This window comes from Coregonus lavaretus (genome assembly GCF_964263955.1).
Source record: "Coregonus lavaretus genome assembly, chromosome: 2".
In the NCBI taxonomy this organism is placed as follows: domain Eukaryota; kingdom Metazoa; phylum Chordata; class Actinopteri; order Salmoniformes; family Salmonidae; genus Coregonus; species Coregonus lavaretus.
In genome coordinates this window covers 71,456,363-71,462,364 of record NC_139989.1, presented here as the reverse complement: position 1 = coordinate 71,462,364, position 6,002 = coordinate 71,456,363, and the positions used below count along the sequence as shown (strand labels likewise).

Sequence of the window (6,002 nt, the reverse complement as noted above, 5' to 3'; positions counted from 1 at the left end):
AATATATCCACATAATTTTCCTTCCTCATGATGGCATCTATTTTTTTAAGCGCACCAGTCCCTCCTGCAGCAAAACACCCCCACAGCATGATGCTGCCACCCCCGTGCTTCACGGTTGGGATGGTGTTCTTCGGCTTGCAAGCCTACCCCCTTTTTCCTCCAAACATATTGATGGTCATTAAGGCCAAACAGTTCTATTTTTGTTTCATCAGACCAGAGGACATTTCTCCAAAAAGTACGATCTTTGTCCCCATGTGCAGTTGCAAACCACAGTCTGGCTTTTTTATGGCGGTTTTGAAGCAGTGGCTTCTTCCTTGCTGAGCGGCCTTTCAGGTTATGTCGATATAGGACTTGTTTTACTGTGGATATAGATACTTTTTTACCTGTTTCCTCCAGCATCATCACAAGGTCCTTTGCTGTTGTTCTGGGATTGATTTGCACCTTTCGCACCAAAGTACATGCATCTCTAGGAGACAGAACGCGTCTCCTTCCTGAGCGGTATGACGGCTTCGTGGTCCCATGGTGTTTATACTTGCATACTATTGTTTGTACAGATGAACGTTGTACCTTCAGGCGTTTGGAAATTGCTCCCAAGGATGAACCAGACTTGTGGAGGTCTACACATTTGTTTCTGAGGTATTGGCTGATTTCTTTTGATTTTCCCATGATGTCAAGCAAAGAGGCACTGAGTTTGAAGGTAGGCCTTGAAATAAATCCACAGGTACACCTCCAATTGACTCAAATGATGTCAATTAACCTATCAGAAGCTTCTAAAGCCATGACATCATTTTCTGGAATTTTCCAAGCTGTTTAAAGGCACAGTCAACTTAGTGTATGTAAACTTCTGACCCACTGGAATTGTGATACAGTGAATTCTAAGTGAAAAAATCTGTCTGTAAACAATTGTTGGAAAAATTACTTGTATCATGCACAAAGTAGATGTCCTAACCAACTTGCCAAAACTATAGTTTGTTAACAAGAAATTTGTGGAGTGGTTGAAAAACGAGTTTTAATGACTCCAACCTAAGTGTATGTAAACTTCCGACTTCAACTGTATACACTGATTAAATAGAGTATAATACAGAATATTTATTGTTGTGTTTCGTTGCAGACACCAAGTGACAAGATCCCAGCTCAAGCTTCAGCAGACCCAGAAGTGAGACAGAGATCCACTTCATCCTTCCAACAGGTTATTACACATTTATTGTAGATCTTTTCTATTTAAATTAAATTGTTGTCTCAGTTCATTCCAAAATATGAATTAAATGGCTTTTTACTGTATTACAACCAACCTTTTGTGTAAAATGTTCACAATATCAAAATTCCCATAACTTCTTTCAATATCATAGCATAAACAAAATTAGCCCGACCATTTGACAGAACTAACCGCCCCTCAAAACATAAAATTAATCTTTATTCTCTCTAATGCCTATGTTTTTGTATTTTTGGGACAATGTTTTTGCCCATTTAACATATTTCTTATCAATTTGCGTGATTTAATTTATATGGCAGTTGATCCATTTACATTGCTTTTAAGGTGGTGAGCTTTCTTTGACAACAAAAGGATAACTCAAAGTCAGGAACCTTGAATCCAGATGTGTTCAGTCGTCAAGTCCTCATTTGGTAATTAGGCTGTTCAAGACGTAAATGTGTTTCAGATTACGTCCCGATATGGTATGACCCAACCAGAGTAGAGTGTGTGTGTTACACGGTCCTCATATTGTTGGTTAGCAGATATTGTACAGTTTTAACCATTTCTATAGAGTCTTGCATAAAAAGCCCAGATCCACATATGAATTATCTTTCCTAACATCTGTGGTCAATGCAGCCCTTGACCTCAGCAATGAGTCTCACCCCAAAGGCGATTATGATTGACAGGTGGTAGGAATATATTGTGACTGAACTGAGTATGATCATTAGTTTACTAAATAGATATGATCTATATTATAAAACACAATATTTCTGACATGTTATTGTTGTATTTCGTTGCAGACACCAAGTGACAAGATCCCAGCTCAACCTTCAGCAGACCCAGAAGTGAGACAGAGATCCACCTCATCCTTCCAACAGGTTATTACATATTTATTGTAGATCTTTTCTATTTAAATTAAATTGTTGTCTCAGTTCATTCCAAAATATGAATTAAATGGCTTTTTACTGTATTACAACCAACCTTTTGTGTAAAATGTTCACAAAATCAACATTCCCATAACTTGTTTCGATATAATAGCGTAAACAAAATTAGCCCAAACATTTGACAGAACTAACCGCCTCTCAAAACATAAAATTAATCTTTATTCTCTCTAATGCCTATGTTTTTGTATTTTTGGGGCAATGTTTTTGCCCATTTAACATATTTCTTATCAATTTGCGTGATTTAATTTATATGGCAAGTTGATCCATTACATTGCTTTTAAGGTGGTGAGCTTTCTTTGACAACAAAAGGATAACTCAAAGTCAGGAACCTTGACTCCAGATGTGTTCAGTCGTCAAGTCCTCATTTGGTAATTAGGCTGTTCAAGACGTAAATGTGTTTCAGATTACGTCCCGATATGGTATGACCCAACCAGAGTAGAGTGTGTGTGTGTTACACGGTCCTCATATTGTTGGTTAGCAGATATTGTACAGTTTTAACCATTTTTATAGAGTCTTGCATAAAAAGCCCAGATCCATATATGAATTATCTTTCCTAACATCTGTGGTCAATGAAGCCCTTGACCTCAGCAATGAGTCTCACCCCAAAGGCGATTATGATAGACAGGTGGTAGGAATATATTGTGACTGAACTGAGTATGATCATTAGTTTACGAAATAGATATGATCTATATTATAAAACACAATATTTCTGACATGTTATTGTTGTATTTCGTTGCAGACACCAAGTGACAAGATCCCAGCTCAACCTTCAGCAGACCCAGAAGTGAGACAGAGATCCACTTCATCCTTCCAACAGGTTATTACATATTTATTGTAGATCTTTTCTATTTAAATTAAATTGTTGTCTCAGTTCATTCCAAAATATGAATTAAATGGCTTTTTACTGTATTACAACCAACCTTTTGTGTAAAATGTTCACAAAATCAACATTCCCATAACTTGTTTCGATATCATAGGGTAACCAAAATTAGCCCAAACATTTGACAGAACTAACCGCCCCTCAAAACATAACATTAATCTTTATTCTCTCTAATGCCTATGTTTTTGTATTTTTGGGGCAATGTTTTTGCCCATTTAACATATTTCTTATCAATTTGCGTGATTTAATATATATGGCAGTTGATCCATTTACATTGCTTTTAAGGTGGTGAGCTTTCTTTGACAACAAAAGGATAACTCAAAGTCAGGATCCTTGATTCCAGATGTGTTCAGTCGTCAAGTCCTCATTTGGTAATTAGGCTGTTCAAGACGTAAATGTGTTTCAGATTACGTCCCGATATGGTATGACCCAACCAGAGTAGAGTGTGTGTGTTACACAGTCCTCATATTGTTGGTTAGCAGATATTGTACAGTTTTAACCATTTCTATAGAGTCTTGCATAAAAAGCCCAGATCCACATATGAATTATCTTTCCTAACATCTGTGGTCAATGCAGCCCTTGACCTCAGCAATGAGTCTCACCCCAAAGGCGATTATGATTGACAGGTGGTAGGAATATATTGTGACTGAACTGAGTATAATCATTAGTTTACTAAATAGATATGATCTATATTATAAAACACAATATTTTTGACATGTTATTGTTGTATTTCGTTGCAGACACCAAGTGACAAGATCCCAGCTCAACCTTCAGCAGACCCAGAAGTGAGACAGAGATCCACCTCATCCTTCCAACAGGTTATTACATATTTATTGTAGATCTTTTCTATTTAAATTAAATTGTTGTCTCAGTTCATTCCAAAATATGAATTAAATGGCTTTTTACTGTATTACAACCAACCTTTTGTGTAAAATGTTCACAAAATCAACATTCCCATAACTTGTTTCGATATAATAGCGTAAACAAAATTAGCCCAAACATTTGACAGAACTAACCGCCCCTCAAAACATAAAATTAATCTTTATTCTCTCTAATGCCTATGTTTTTGTATTTTTGGGGCAATGTTTTTGCCCATTTAACATATTTCTTATCAATTTGCGTGATTTAATTTATATGGCAGTTGATCCATTTACATTACTTTTAAGGTTGTGAGCTTTCTTTGACAACAAAAGGATAACTCAAAGTCAGGAACCTTGACTCTAGATGTGTTCAGTCGTCAAGTCCTCATTTGGTACTAAGGCTGTTCAAGATGTAAATGTGTTTCAGATGACGTCCCGATATGGTATGACCCAACCAGAGTAGAGTGTGTGTGTTACACGGTCCTCATATTGTTGGTTAGCAGATATTGTACAGTTTTAACCATTTCTATAGAGTCTTGCATAAAAAGCCCAGATCCACATATGAATTATCTTTCCTAACATTTGTGGTCAATGCAGCCCTTGACCTCAGCAATGAGTCTCACCCCAAAGGTGATTATGATAGACAGGTGGTAGGAATATATTGTGACTGAACTGAGTATGATCATTAGTTTACTAAATAGATATGATCTATATTATAAAACACAATATTTCTGACATGTTATTGTTGTATTTCGTTGCAGACACCAAGTGACAAGATCCCAGCTCAACCTTCAGCAGACCCAGAAGTGAGACAGAGATCCACTTCATCCTTCCAACAGGTTATTACACATTTATTGTAGATCTTTTCTATTTAAATTAAATTGTTGTCTCAGTTCATTCCAATATATATAAATTACATGGCTTTTTACTATATTACAACCAACCTTTTGTGTAAAATGCTCACAATATCAACATTCCCATAACTTGTTTCGATATCATAGCATAAACAAAATTAGCCCGACCATTTGACAGAACTAACCGCCCCTCAAAACATAAAATTAATCTTTATTCTCTCTAATGCCTATGTTTTTGTATTTTTGGGGCAATGTTTTTGCCCATTTAACATATTTCTTATTAATTTGCGTGATTTAATTTATATGGCAGTTGATCCATTTACATTGCTTTTAAGGTGGTGAGCTTTCTTTGACAACAAAAGGATAACTCAAAGTCAGGAACCTTGATTCCAGATGTGTTCAGTCGTCAAGTCCTCATTTGGTAATTAGGCTGTTCAAGACGTAAATGTGTTTCAGATTACGTCCCGATATGGTATGACCCAACCAGAGTAGAGTGTGTGTGTTACACGGTCCTCATATTGTTGGTTAGCAGATATTGTAAAGTTTTAACCATTTTTATAGAGTCTTGCATAAAAAGCCCAGATCCATATATGAATTATCTTTCCTAACATCTGTGGTCAATGCAGCCCTTGACCTCAGCAATGAGTCTCACCCCAAAGGCGATTATGATAGACAGGTGGTAGGAATATATTGTGACTGAACTGAATATGATCATTAGTTTACTAAATAGATATGATCTATATTATAAAACACAATATTTCTGACATGTTATTGTTGTATTTTGTTGCAGACACCAAGTGACAAGATCCCAGCTCAACCTTCAGCAGACCCAGAAGTGAGACAGAGATCCACTTCATCCTTCCAACAGGTTATTACACATTTATTGTAGATCTTTTCTATTTAAATTAAATTGTTGTCTCAGTTCATTCCAAAATATGAATTAAATGGCTTTTTACTATATTACAACCAACCTTTTGTGTAAAATGTTCACAAAATCAACATTCCAATAACTTGTTTCGATATCATAGCGTAAACAAAATTAGCCCAACCATTTGACAGAACTTACCGCCCCTCAAAACATAAAATTAATCTTTATTCTCTCTAATGCCTATGTTTTTGTATATTTGGGGCAATGTTTTTGCCCATTTAACATATTTCTTATCAATGTGCGTGATTTAATTTATATGGCAGTTGATCCATTTACATTACTTTTAAGTTTGTGAGCTTTCTTTGACAACAAAAGGATAACTCAAAGTCAGGAACCTTGACTCT

At 36.0% G+C, this 6,002-nt stretch overlaps 1 long non-coding RNA gene across 1 annotated transcript; it reads left to right on the top strand.

Annotated features, from left to right (window-relative positions):
• Nucleotides 1-913: 913 nt before the first annotated feature.
• On the top strand, nt 914-4,715 carry LOC311142659. The gene is made up of 5 exons (XR_014614357.1): nt 914-1,189; nt 1,993-2,070; nt 2,876-2,953; nt 3,757-3,834; nt 4,638-4,715. It is a non-coding gene; the product is annotated as an uncharacterized lncRNA (long non-coding RNA).
• The last annotated feature ends 1,287 nt before the right edge of the window (nt 4,716-6,002 follow it).